At 34.7% G+C, this 13,456-nt stretch overlaps 1 protein-coding gene across 15 annotated transcripts in view; it reads left to right on the top strand.

The window, feature by feature from the left end:
- CAMK2D (calcium/calmodulin dependent protein kinase II delta) overlaps positions 1–13,456 on the top strand; it is a 313,065-nt gene that overhangs the window by 193,615 nt on the left and 105,994 nt on the right. The window lies entirely within an intron of this gene.

The raw sequence follows: 13,456 nt of genomic DNA, 5'->3' as shown, positions 1-13,456 counted from the left end.
TTCCACCCTATCATTCTCTCAAGCTACAGAAATATGGTAGGAGTGTGAAACACCACAGCCCTTAGTCAGTAGCTTGGAAGATGGGGAGGAAGCATGTGGTCTTATTTATGTTGGGGAGATACTCAAATCAGGCATACTCTTTCAGAGCAAATACAAAGGCTTGACTGAGATGCCCAAACATGTGGGAGAATGTGGGGGGAGCTATGGCACAGCACTTATGCAAGTAATTATACAAACCTACCAGAGTTAAATGAAAAAATAAAAATAATATGCACCAAAAAATCCAAAGAAAAAAAAAACTATAACACTATATAATAATCTAAAGAAAATCTCACAGTTCCTTCACACTAAAGAACAACTTACTAAGAACACATTCAATAAATTAAGAACCCAAAGCCTAGAAGATAAAAGGGATGTCATACACCTGAGGAAACAAATTGAGGACCAAATGAGTATCATTATCAAATAAGTGACTGACATAATATGAGGTAGTTGAGAAACACCACTGATTACCTAATTAGTAACATAGTAAAAAGACTTGTGATAATTATAGTGTATGTGGATGAAAGAGATGAGAATATTGTAATTTTAGAAAATCTAATAGAGTAGAACAGAGCTAAAGCTAATTCAACATAAGAGTAATTGGTGTCTCTGAATAGAAAACCCAAAATAAGGAACAGAATATATAACTCAAGAGAACTTCTATAAAATGAAGAGAGAATTGAATCTGTATATTAAAAGCACAATATGTTCCAGGAAATTTTGAATCAGAACATGAATCTGAGATGTGTCCTAGTTAGGCTGATAACACTTGTAAGATGAAGAGAGAATTCTTTAGGCATCCAGGCAGTAAGAAGCCATTGAAGAGAGAAAAGTGTAAAAATTCTCAAAGAACACTCCCACAATACAAAATTCCCTGGGCTCTTAGAGGGCCAGGGTGAGGGCTGGCGGGGGAGACCTGGAGGAACTACTTGAAAAATGGAAATCTAGAGAATGAATCAAAATGAAGAATTGATGAATGAAAAAGGTTGTGGTAAAAGGTCTGGCTATGAGCATTTAATCCTCTCTGAGATGACATGAATACTAAACAGTTCTGGGAATCATTGACAACCAACAGAATGTGAATATATAAATCCAGACAATTTAGAATTTATGACATAATTAACAAAATAGATGAGGGAGGGGTGTTAGAAGGGAACATCAGGGGCGCCTGAGTGTCTCAGTGGGTTAGGCACTTGCCTTCTGCTCAGGTCATGATACCAGGATCCTGGGATCAAGCCCCTCTTCAGGGCTCCCTGCTGAGCAGGGAGCTTGCTTCTCCCTCTCCCTCTGCTATTTCTCCCCCACCTCCTACCTCCACTTGTGCTCTCTGGCATGTGCGCGCTCTCTGTGTCAAGTAAATAAATAAAATCTTAAAAAATTTTTTTTAAATTAAAAAAAGAAGGGAGCATGAGAATGTTAATGCCCTTATCTGTCATTAAAATAGGGAGTTCGTTGATACTATGTAAATTAAAGCATGTAGTTAAAAATTATTCTTAGCCTCTTAATTTTTGTTCAAAATTCTCTTTTTTAAAAACGTCAGAGTAACCTTTTAAGAAATATGCCTGCTAACAATTAACCTTTTAAGAAATATGCCTGAATTTTAAAATTCATTGTAATTATTTTTTCTTCTGTTAATTTCAAATTTAATATTTTGTAAATTAAGAATAAGAAGATGACTCCATTTTTTTAAATGTCTCTTCATGTTTCTATCATCTATATATCTTTCACACACACTCCTGCACACACACAATTTCTGGTTTGTGGATTTGGAATACATTTTCCTTCTTTTTGCTTTTATTTTGTACTTTTCTGCATTGTTTTAATTCTCTATATTGAGCAAAATTTTAAAAACTTTCTTTTTTAAAGAAAAAAAATCAGGTGAAGGGAGATTGGGAACAAATATGCCAGTATGTAAACAGGATTAAACTTGGGGAAGCTGTGAATATAGATTTTTATTTTCTGTGTTTTCTTGAAATGTCAAAAATTAAAATATCAAAAGAACTTAATAGTTGATGTCTGGAAATCTTCTTTAGCTAGAGGATACTTATTAGGGATTGACATTTGTTCTCTTAAAAAAAAAGCAATGCAGTATTTGCTTTAAATCTTCACTTATTAGAAATTCAGTAAGCAAGAAAGGTCTTTATATAATTTTTTTTTTTGTCAAAAATACATGTTTGCTAAAGCTCATGAGCTTCATCCATAAAGAATCCCAGGCACTCCATCAGAATATATCGACTTCATATGTTTTAACAGGTTTTATGATCTATCCAAACCCCCTGACAGTTAGAAGCCAGAATTCTAGAGGACAAATAGAGACCAATGAGCCCCAGGAAGCTGATACAGTGATTGCAGGAACAGAAGGAAGAAAGAGCTGACTGCCTGACTGAGGGAGGAAATAAGCACATTTTAAATGAGGGGAAAAAACAAAGCAGAACCAGAAAAACATTGTGGTTTGAGAGGGCTTAGTGTGGGAGCAAATTTTTCTGCTCACCTCTGTAGTTCTTCGGCACCAAAAACTGTGGAGAACACAGAATTCTATAATCATAATCATGATCCTGAGCCATTAAAAAAATTATATTTTCTATATTAAGAACTCAGAGGTATTCAAAGTATATTTTTGTGTGACCATCAAAATAAACTGAGTTTTGTAACTTAAAGGAATAATTTTTTTTTTTTTGGAAAAATAAGTTAAGAAAATATCTGCATTCCTAATGATGCCAGGAAAATGAGGCATTTCTCTAGTTGTACATTTTGTTTCATGAAAACAGTCAATTAGCATACAGGCACATAGCATTAATCTGTCTGTTTTCTACTAAGGAATGGATGACAGTCTTCAAATAAACAATTATCCTTCTTTTTAAGTTCCTTGAAACGGCAAGTGCATAGAATATACCCCCTAACTTTGGTAGTTTAACAGCCTAATATTCTCCAGAAGGGAAAATAATTACATTTATTATCTGAGTTTTGTGGAGCTATAAATATTAGCGTAGAAAACCTAATTGGCTGTTAAAACTTGAAGAAGTGAGTGCACAGATGCTCCGTTTATTTTTTTACGCCACTTGCGCCACCTGTGTATCCCACCATATGCTGTTTACAAAGATGACATATCCCGTAGAACTAGGCTTATAAGAACCTTTCTGGAGTTCTCAAATCCTGTAGTGGTGAACGACAGCATCTTTCTGCTGTCTACTGGATTCATGTTTTCATGTACAATTTTTTCTGGCCATATTTAAATGCATATTTAATATTTAACAGAGTTTGAGAGTTGGCAAATAGTCCTAGCATTTTTCCATTGGCGTCAACAGAGAGAAATACTGTCCTCAGTGAGGATTGTCCAGTAAAGCATTTTTGTTAAAACTTTTCTAAATTCCAGAACATACTTTGCTTTACAAATTCCTTATAACATAGACACATGGTTGAAAGCGCACTTAGTGATTGCATAGTATTGAAAGTGAAAAGTAAGTGTCTCGATTTGTAAACCAAGACTCAAACTTGGAAGTAAGCTTTGACATGTATATGATGAGGAATCAGGACTTTCAGATTCTGACACTAAATCTCTTAGTGATTGATGTCCTTGGAAATATTATCCCATTATTCTGTGCTAGAGTAAATTATCTTAGCAGTCCTTTCTGGGCTCTAAAACCTTATAATTATTCGGGTGCTATTCCTGGAATCTAATATAGTCATTATACATTTTAGAACAATAACATAGCAGCAATATGGAGAATCTATCTATAGAAGGAAGAGGTGAATTTGGCCGTAAGAGGCAACTGGTAGTTTATGGTGAAGCACTAACTTTGGGATAGAGGATGGAGAGGAGGTGATCAAGTCCAGAGGTATTTTGGAGCTAGAATTTGGCAGAATGTGATAAACCACTGGATGATGTTGTGGTAAGGAAGAAAGTGGAATTTAGCTTAACTGAGGTGGCGGCTATGTAAATAGTAACTATAATACGAGAAGGTAGACTAAAATGAATATATTTTTGCACAATGCCTTTGGGATGTCCATGAGACATTGGCTAGAGCTAGTTAAAAGATGGGAGCTTAATATTAGGAGAGAGAATGAGGGTAGACGGATTTTGTTGGGAAATTCATTTTTAGGCTAATTAGAAGAAGCCAGTGAAGAAGGGGATATTTAAGACCCAGGAAAAAGAAGTGAGAGTCGGGGGAGGGGGGACTAAAGAGTAAAGTTCAGAAGGAAAAAAGCAGGAACAAACTAAGATCATATCTGAAGCCTTTGATCTTTGAAGGAGGGAGATGCCTTTCTCTGAGGCAAGAGAGAAGAGTAAGTCTGGATTTATATCAGTTCAGATGTGGGCATTTGAAAATTTATAGAGATAATTCTGTAAAACCTGTCCACTTGTTATCCAGAAGCTTCTGGTTACTTAATCGTACAGTGTCTGAAGGTTATACTTGGAATCACTGTTCACTATAGTGCTGAGCCAAGGTCTTTGCTATTTCTCTGTCTCTTCACCTGCAGATTCCCCTTCGGCCTAGTGTGTTTTACTGTAGTATTCAGGGTAGGGCCAAGTGGGAGCTCAGTTGAGGAAATGGTTGGTAATTCCTTCAAACCCTCATATGTTGTGTTTTTGTAAAAAGGAGAGAATTGAAGTCAGTACCAAAATGCTCAGGCAAATCAGAAACATAATTGTAGTTTCTGAATAAATTGGTTAGTATCAAAAAGGTCACCTCAGACAATTCCAGTTCCTTATAATAAAATCAGCTTCCTTAGAGATCTGGGGTGTGTGTGTGTATTTATGTGTGTGTATTTATGTATGTGTATGTTAATGACTGTTTCATCCCATCTACCAGCTTGTAACTGCTACTAGTAAATATTTTAAGCATTCTTTTCTTTGTATGAGAGATGTTCAATTTTACCATTTTTTTTTTAATCTTCTAAATGGTTTCAAAGGGCTTTCAATGTAAAAATAAGATTTCAAGATCGATCAGTCTTTGTCGGCTAATGATGTATTTCCAGGCACTTTTCCCTTTACCTGCCAGCATTTATAATAAAACAGTTCATTCTCTGGTTTACTAAGCCATGCTGTGGAGAGGAAGAAGGGACCATCTCTTGAATGGTACCATAGCCAAATTAAAAAACAAAAACAAAAACAAAAAAACCCAGATACTGAGTCTGTTGCTTTGGTTTTTATTTGAGGACTGTTATTATGGTCCTGGTTTTTACCTGTCTTGAAGTAAAATAATCTTGCAGGAATCAGGGTAAACATGTCTCTCCACATAAACAAGATTGATGTAGGCTTTTGAAGTTTTTTGATGTAGGCTTTTGAAGTTTTTTGGTTTTCACAGTTCTCTAGTGCAGTCTGTGTTCTGTTAATAACATTTATAAAACTAGCATTTCACATAGAAAATGTGTAATATAGGTAGATAACTAGACCAACAGACAGATAGCTATAGATAGATTTTATAAAAAGAAATTGGAAAGCTATCCATAAATAATAATTAAAACATTAAAAATCCTGTAACTTGTTTTTCTCACTGTTTCTACTTTTGTGAATATTATTGGGAAAAATAACGATATTTAATTTTGTCTGTCTTCATGTAGTTTCCAGGATTTTTTTTAACTAATGTGAAGAATACAGATTAAGTTTTCTAATTATCTGTCAACTTAGATGATGAACTATTAGCAATTTTGAACTCCTTACTTAAAAGAAAAGGATAAATTTAATGAAAGAATTTTAATGCAAATCACAGACTTCTAATTAACTTACTTTTCCTAATTATAAGCGTTTTTAACATTGGCACTCTCTGTTGATATTCAGGGTCTAGATCTCAGAACAGTTAGGGATCTTTGTTTATCTTTACTAACATGCAAATGTATATTTTTCTTTTTTATTTCTATAAGTATTTTAATCTGAAATCTTTTCAGTTGTCCAGCTGGCATTTTCTCCAAGGCAACTTTGAAGCAACCTGACCTAGAAGTTTCTATAAATATGCCTTTCTTTGAAAATATGAGGGGAATGAGGTAGGTCGCAGAGAATAAAAACCCAATGTCTATACAGAAGCTTTTCCAGTGACAAGGAGGGATACAGAACAAATAGTTATCAAAGTTAACCTAACCCTCGAAGGCAGATCGCCTGTAGCCAAGTCAGAGGAGCCTTCTTTACATGTCCTCTGTCCTAAAACCAAATTCCCTCCCCAAACATAAACAAAACTATATAGGAGTCTTGTTTATAGTAGAACTTTGATAATTTTTGATTTCTCTTTTTCAGATATTTAAATTTTATTTTTAGCATTGGCTTAAGCTTTCAACATAAATGTCATTTACAGTCCTATATGTTCATTTTAGGGTTTGCAGTTTCATTTTTATTGTTTCCTATATTTTTCCAGTGTCAAATACAATTCCATAAATTTGATGTAAAATAAATATTATATATAATATAGCCTATGATAAAAAGCATGCCTAGAAATATGGTAAAAACTAAATATGCTGGTTTTGATACCTTATCATTGTAGGATGTAGTAAACAATGTGGCTGAGAACATGATATATAAATTATGGACACCATATATGTGTCCCATATCAGCTATTTTCTAGCTATGTGATTTTCTGCAATTTATCTTTGCCAGGCCTCATGTTTTTCTTCTCTAATATTGACATAATATTATTCATAAGATGTTTGAATGGATTAAATAAGACAATCACAGAGTGCCCCAACAAAGCAAGTGCTTAATAAATCTTACCTTTTTCTTTAAATGTCAGCTATTGTGGCAAATACCCTCACAGTGTAAAATCACAGTTGATATTGGCCACCTTGATGACTCCAGCTCAGTTTTTTAGCAATGGGAGTGGAAGTGTGTACATCTTGCATTAATGACACAAAGGGCAAGCCAAAGACAAAGGAAGCAGGACTAGGCTAATCTCTCAAAAGACCAAGTCTCAGGTATAATGGCTCTTTTGAGCCATTGAATACATCTTGTCTTTAAGCAGTTGATTGGCCTCACAAAGTGAAGAACAAAACACAATGAGAAAGAGGTGCCTGAAAACAAGTATATAGTGCTAGACACGAAAAAGTTGTGATGGTGGGACCTAGGGAAGATGAATTTTTATGCTATGAAGTATGTGCTTATAATTACCAAGTTTGAGTACCCATTTATGATTTTTCCTTGTTGATGGAACTCGGGGTACAGGCATTTATGTTTTATACTTTATTGCATGAATCTGTCAAAAAAAGGTGGTGGAAATTTGAAACCCTGAAATTTTAATAAATTTGCTTATTATAAATGTATAGCCTATTTGTGTGACCTTGGATGTACAACTTCTTTGTGCTTTAGTGTCTCTGGCTAAATAAGGCAATTGAAGAATAAATTATATCTTAGGTAAAAAGCTCTAAAAATATATGGTTCTCTGTATTTTTATTTAGAACAGGGTACAATATTCTTTTGAATTCTTTCCTTCACACAAATTTATTCTCTTCAGGTTATATATAGACTTTTCATTGCAAATCTCTATTCATGCTGCATTACCTTCAGGAATAGAAACAAGACATAACAGTTGTTGACACAGCAAAAGTTGATGCTTTTCTGTCATTGTAATAATAGGTGTCATTGTTGAGCTATTAATATATGCTAATTATTTTTCTGAGTTTATTGTAAGCTTTATCGTATGTAAACTCAAAACAACTATTGGTCTTGTTACTATATAAATGATGGAAAAAGAAGTTTAATAACTTCCCCAAGAATAATAAATGGTAGAGCAAAAATTTGCTCAAAGTCTGACCAGACCCTGTGGATGACAAATATTTTTCTGAACGCTACTGAGAGTATCTAAGTCTTATTATTGCATTATTCCTAAGTTGTGTTCATCTTTACATTTTCTATTCATTTCTTCCTTATACTTATTTGTGCTGCGCCAAACATGGATGCCCTTCTCCTAGTTGATAAAGAGCATTGCTTCTTATCAAACATCTCGAAATAACCTGTTATTCTTGTGTTTTTCATGCTAGAATAATTATTTAAAATCTTTTCATAAAGAATAATGTTATTCTAAAATCAATTTGATTACAAAGAATGAAACATTATAGCCTTATTTTTAGTAATATTTTAATGCCCCATAGAAAAATGAATGGAAATTTATGGATCTCTTGAGTGATATAGTGTTAAGTTTGCAATAGGGGTGATTCATCAAATGACAAGGTTTGATATATACCTTGTTATGTCAGCAAGTTATTTCAATTCTTTTGAAATTGTGGAGAATTGCAATCTGGGGTTCAACTAGTGAAGTTGTGGAAAAGGAATAGAGATACCTATGCCTGAGCAGAGAATTCTCTGATCTGTTTAGAACTGCAGTCTTAACAAATTGGATTATGTTCACGATTAAAAAAAAAACAAGGGGGCGCCTGGGTGGCACAGCAGTTAAGCGTCTGCCTTTTGCTGAGGGCGTGATCCCAGCGTTATGGGATCAAGCCCCACATCAGGCTCTTCCGCTATGAGCCTGCTTCTTCCTCTCCCACTCCCCCTGCTTGTGTTCCCTCTCTCGCTGGCTGTCTCTATCTTTCTGTCGAATGAATAAATAAAAATCTTAAAAAAAAAAAAAAAAACAAGAATAAACTTGCTTCATTGGTGCTATTTAAAATATTTACAATTTAGGAGAATCTGTTTGTATATATGTACTTTGTTGTTGCTACAAGTGGTTTCTCTAAACTTCAGCATAAAAGCCAATTTAATATTGTCCATAGAGATACTACCCTAGAGAGGGTAGAATTGCATGAATTCTGCCCTGTGGAGAGGGTCTTGTGCTATAGTGGTGTGAACAAATTCTCCCAGAACATTGTGTGAGATATTTAGAGGTGAATTGCTTAAAATTTTGGTAACAGATATATTGTATTTTTTTATAATCTATATATAAAAAGAAACTTTGAATGCATTTTTAGTTAATCTGTATAGATGTATACAAACTTTGATAGCTCTTTCAGCTGTTTTCCCACATTATACCAAAATCATTAGAGAATAACCTACAAAGTAATGAAACTGGATCCTTACCTTATACCATATATAAACTTAACTGAAAATGGATCAAAGACCTAAATGTAAGAGCTGAAACTGTAGAACTCTTATAAGAGAATCTTACATAGAACTCTTTGAAGAAAACAGGAAAAAATCTTCATGACATGGATTTGGTAATGTTTTCCTGGATATGACACCGAAAGTACAGGCAAGGAAAGAAAAAAAAAAGATAAATTGGACTTAATTAAAAAAAAAAAAAAAAGTATCCATTGATGTGCTGACAGGATGGCACACTCCACAGAGCCTGGAGCTTCTGTGCTGAGGACCCTTTCAGATCTTGCCCGACGTATCTCTTCATCTGATCATTCATTTGTATCCCTTATAATAAATAGCTAATTGCAAGCAGAAAAAAATTGTGTATCAAAGGACATTTCCAAGAGAGCAAAAAGATGACCCACAGAATGGGGGAAGGTATTTGTAAATATTATATCTGATAAGGGATTAATATTCAGATATCTAGAATGTATAAAGAACTGCTACAACCCAATAACAAAAATAATACAATTCAAAATTAGGCAAAGCATTTGAATAGACTTTTTTTGGAAAAGATATACCAATGACCAATTAGCCCATGAAAATATGCTCAGCATTACTAATCATTAGGGAAAATACAAATTAAAACCACTGTAAAATACCACTTTATACCCATCAGACTGGCTATTACAAAAAACAAGTGTTGTCAAGGATATGGAAAATTTGGAACCCTTGTGCATTGCTGGTGGGGCTAGAAAGTAGTGCAGCCACTTTGGAAAATATTCAGCAGTTCCTCAAAAAGTTAAACAGAATTGCAGTATTTAACTTCTCAGTATATACCCAAAAGAATTGAAATCAGGAACTCAGATACTTATGTACCAAGGCATTAGTCACAATAGCCAAAAAGTGGAAACAGCCCAGATGCACATCAACAGATAAATGGATTAATAAAATATACACATACAGTGGAATATTATTCAGCCTTAAAAAAGAATGAAGTTTTGGTACATGCCCAACGTGGATGAACCTTGAAAATATGCCTGGTGAAGTAAGGCAGACACAAAAAAACAAATATTGTATAGTTCCACTTATATGAAGTATCTAAAATAGGCGGATTCATAGAAGCAGGGTCTGAGTGGGAGAAGGAAATGGGGAGTTTCTGTTTAATCAGTGCAGAGTTCTGTTTGGGGTGTAAAAATTTTTGTAAGTGGATAGTGGCAATGGTTGCACATTGTGAATTGTGTTTCATGCCACTGGATTGCACAGTTGAAAGTGAGTAAAAGGATAAATTTTATGTTATGTGTCCTATAAAGAAATCACTTTACCACAAAATATTATTAGAGCTACCTAAACATACTATATGGATATTTTCTATTTCTAAATCTGTGGCTTAAATGTCAAGTTATTGTTAATCACTTCTACTTCTAAATTTGTAAACTTGATACCCAATACAATGATGACTAGTTATGTGGTTGCTGTATATTATTCAGAGTGGACTCACCGTATTGAAATAACAATAATTATATCTAATGTTCATTGGGTACCTATTGTGTACTTGACACTATTTATGATCTTCAACTGTATTCCTCTCACACTTGCATCAACTAGGTACTATGTTTTGTTATTTTATCAAGGAGGACCCTGAATCTCAGATGAAGTGACTCTCCTAAGCCACACAGCCAGTAGCTAAGTAGCTACTATATGGCTAACCTCTAACCTTGTCATTTTACCCAATTTCACATTCTATCCATATTTGTTATAATGTTCATTTTTTAGCTCTGATCTGCTTTTTCTTTTTGATCGATCTTATTGCCAATGAATCTAATAATTAATTCGTTCAATAGACATTTATGTCCTGCCTTTTATTTGCATTTACTCTTCTAAGCTCTGGAAATATAGCGATGGACAAGACAAAACTTCTATTGTAGTAGTTGGGGGAGGAGGAAATAGATATAAAGTAAATAAACAAACTCAGCAAGATGATTTTAGATCATTTGTAGTGCTGTGAGTAAAACAGGATGATATGTGGTGAGTGATGAGGGACTGATGGCTGATTTAAAGGGGATGATTAGGGAGGGGTTGCTGTGAGGTGTCAGAACAGAAGCCTAACTGTTAAAAAGATCTATAAGTAGAGATTCCATATACAGTGAGCAATAGGCACAGACCTAAGAAAAAGTGACCGCGGTGGGGAGCAGAAGGTAGGCCAGTGTGGCTTAAAACATCATGAGGACTAGGGGACAGGGATACAAAGTAACACATAACATAGGTATGGGCCAGAGCTCAGAAGGCCTTGCGGGCCAAGAAAAGGAATTTGGATGTTATACGTGTGCTGTGGGAAACCCTGGAGAGATTAAAGCCGGGAAATTTAATGATCTGATTTCATTTTGCAAAGCCTTCTTTTGCTGTAGTGTGGTGAAGGGATTATGGGAGGCCAGAAGGGAAGCGAGGGAAATGGATATTATGGGAGTTCAAGGGGGAAAAAAAACATTTAGACAAGGGTGAGGACAAGTGAGAAAGAGAAAAACTGAAGTGCCATCTTGAAAGGGTAAATTGGGCTTTTTAAAGTGAACTGTACATATAAATTGCCAATGTATAAAGAATGTTAGACATTCAGAGCTTTAGGAAAAAAATATGGATTTAAACAAAAGGAATTCCTGCTCCTGAATCTAGGCCATAATTAGAGATGATTTCAGGCTCATAGGATGACGACTTTACTTTTCCCAGGGGAGAGCCTTTCCTTCATTGTTCCCTCTTCTGACTGAATCTCTCCTGTTGTTAGAACTCAAGATAATATTGAAAGAAAAATGTGGTAGTTTCATAGAATAACTAATAGAGATTAAAACATATTTTATGATGAGGAAAATATGTAGAAATTCTGTTGGTATTTCAGAATATCAAATAACACAACAGAATCTTCCAGAGGTACTTGTGGAATCATTACTAGCCTCTGCTAAATTTTTATATTGTGCAGGAAGCCAAACTCTGAATTCAGAAAATCTCTACTTCACTATTTTTCCTCAACATCTTTCATCATTCCCAGAAGTGATTTAGATCTCATATTAAGGTGAATCTGTCATTTGCATGGCAAAGATGCAAAGATCAGTAGCATTTGTCTTGCTTGCACAGATTCATATATTCTTTTACTGTATAATTTCTGTGAAAGGCATTCTTCCAGGCATTTGGGGAAAAAAGAGTATTGCATGAACCCTTTTTAATTTGCTATATTGGATAAATTTATAGGACCATGACCCTGTCTAATCACTAATCCCATACCCTGTTTGTTCTCTTCCACAAGTCAGCTCAGTGTGGCACTGGCTAAAAAACATTTCTAATCACAGGCTTATCTGCATCTAGTGACCTAGTGGCAAGATATTTGTGGTCTGATTGGGGATTGACCACATCCTGTGGTTACATGTTATTTTTTTGAAGACTCTTTAAATGTCTTAACTGCTTTCATTTGATGTTTCCACTGACTTATTTGTAGTGATAGCTAAGCATTTATGCTTTGAAAATTTCAGTTGATGTCTTTTTATGTATTGCATAAGTATTCGCTTATACCTGATGATTTAATACATAGTGTATTTTCTAGTCTATTTTTTAAGACTCTACTACATAGGCTCTAATACATCGACACTTGGTAAATACTTGTTGAAAGAATAAATGTGCAAATGACTGGAAGGACAGGAATTTAAAATTGCCCCTTTAAGGAAAATTTTAATAGTAAAAATTATTCAGAATTCCATTACCCTATTTTAACTGATTTCATATTTGCACTTTCTCCTTCATAGTAATATTTATTGAGATACTAATATGTCTCAGGCATTGTGATCAGCTCATGTGTTAGGCATAGAGGATATAAAAAAAATTAACAAGGCATGGTTCTTGCTATTTTTGATTTTGAAATACAGTTGGGGATTTAGGTGTATAGCAGATGGTCTCAGTGTCATACGAAATTTAAATCAAGTAAGCACAGTGTGTTTTGAGTGGGTTTTAGAGAAGGCTTCCTGGAGAAGTTTAGGGCCTCTCTCTTGAAGAAAGTATAAACTCAAGGAAAACAAAATCAAGGCTATGTAGGCATTATTAGCAGTGAATAATACTAAAACACATGAAAACATAATGCATATAGTTAAAGTCCAAGGCAACTAGTATGGAGTAAAAAGGTGAGAGCTCTGCAAGTGAGAGCCAGGTCATGGAGGTCTGTGTATGTCCTGGTAAGAATGTGGAACTATATGCTCCAGGCCAATGAACCTTAGCTTTTTGAAAAAAGGTCACTGATGCCTGGACACTGCACTTGAAGCACGTACGTAAGGTGAACCTAGTGAGAAGCCTTGACATAGGGAATGGGTAGCCATGAAAGTTGCTTTTAGCAGGGAAGTCACATGGTCAGATTTGCTTTTTAGATAGATCATGCTAGTTGCA

The sequence above is a fragment of the Ursus arctos genome, unplaced genomic scaffold, assembly GCF_023065955.2.
Source record: "Ursus arctos isolate Adak ecotype North America unplaced genomic scaffold, UrsArc2.0 scaffold_11, whole genome shotgun sequence".
In the NCBI taxonomy this organism is placed as follows: Eukaryota; Metazoa; Chordata; class Mammalia; order Carnivora; family Ursidae; genus Ursus; species Ursus arctos.
The sequence above is the reverse complement of the archived record's forward strand: the minus strand, read 5'-3'. Positions and strand labels throughout refer to the sequence as shown.